Here is a 1,369-nt window from a genome sequence, read left to right as displayed (position 1 = left end):
TACCATTGATATCTGTGCTCTACTTAAAAACCATCTGTATGAGACTATAAAGTCAACAATCAATCAACAACAAGATAAGATGAGGGGGCAGGGAAACAAGAGTATACACAATTAAAGAGAATGCTGACACATTGTGACAAATGTCATTAACGCCACTGAGTGAACTGTAGCAAAATTGCCACACAGGGGCACAACACGCTGTATAGACTTTTACTAAATTCAATGATTTTGAAAAGCTGTGTGATATTGATTACATTGCTGTAGCAGATACCTGAATGAAATGGTCATTCCTAATAATCTATCTCACAAACAGAAAAACTGCAGGGGAAGAAAAGAAAAATTTTTTTAACTTAAAAAAGAGATTGCACATAAAATTAAAAAAATTAACTTGTTAAAAGATAATTTTTAACTTAAAAAAGATATTGCACATATAAGAAAAAAAAATTTAACTTGTTTTTTCTTCCACTCACCAGTTTCCCTCCAGTCCAGCCTTCCTTCATCTTCGTTGATTTGAGGCTCATTGTGGGAAGATAAAGGGACAAGGAAGAGACAGCTTTCTTGGAAATTATGCTTCTCCTGTCAATCAAAACCATAACCTGGGAAATCCCGTGGGTCAGCGGGGTGCTCTTCCTTTCCAATCCTCCATCCTCGGTGGGACCACCGCCAAGATGCAAATTTTCGTAAAAACCCTCACGCGGAAGACCTTTATGCTCAAGGTTGAATCCTCGGACACAATCGAGAATGTCAAGGCCAAGATCCAGGATACGGAAGGAATTCCTCCTGATCAGTAGAGACTCATTTTTTCTGGAAAGCAGCTGGGAGATGGGCGCACCCTATCTGACTGCAACATCCAAAAGGAGTTTGCTCTTCACCTTGTATTGAGACTTGGTGGTGGTGCTGAGAAAAGGAAGAAGTCTTACACCACTCCCAAGAAGAATACGCATAAGAGAAAGAAGGTCAAGGTGGCTGTTCTGACATACTAAAAGGTGGAGGGGAATGGCAAAATTAGTCACCCTCATCGGGAGTGTCCTTCAGATGAACGCGTTGCTGGAGTTTTTATGGCCAGCCACTTTGACAGACACTACTGTGGCAAGTCCTGTCTGACCTATTGCTTCAACAAACCAGAGGGCAAGTAATTATGAGTTAATGAAAGACATGAATTAACATTTAAAAAAAAAAAACCCTAAACTGAAAATGTTAGACAATTCCAACAAGAAATAGAACTTTACTATAAAAACCAGGATGTTCTACAACCATTGATGTGTCTGTTTGGATCTGCGACATTATCCATCCCTACATGGTCCTCAATCATTTGTTTCTAGAAGAAGATGTGCTTTCAGGAAAAGAAGCTGCAATCAAAGATGGAAGC

The 1,369-nt window shown here is 39.5% G+C and overlaps 1 pseudogene; it reads left to right on the top strand.

Moving 5' to 3' along the window:
• The first annotated feature begins 668 nt into the window (after positions 1 to 668).
• On the top strand, positions 669 to 1,136 carry LOC102873025 (annotated as a pseudogene).
• The last annotated feature ends 233 nt before the right edge of the window (positions 1,137 to 1,369 follow it).

The sequence above is a fragment of the Elephantulus edwardii genome, unplaced genomic scaffold (genome assembly GCF_000299155.1).
Source record: "Elephantulus edwardii isolate Elephantulus edwardi_28Jun2011 unplaced genomic scaffold, EleEdw1.0 scaffold00009, whole genome shotgun sequence".
In the NCBI taxonomy this organism is placed as follows: Eukaryota; Metazoa; Chordata; class Mammalia; order Macroscelidea; family Macroscelididae; genus Elephantulus; species Elephantulus edwardii.
This window is presented reverse-complemented; position numbering and strand designations above follow the sequence as displayed.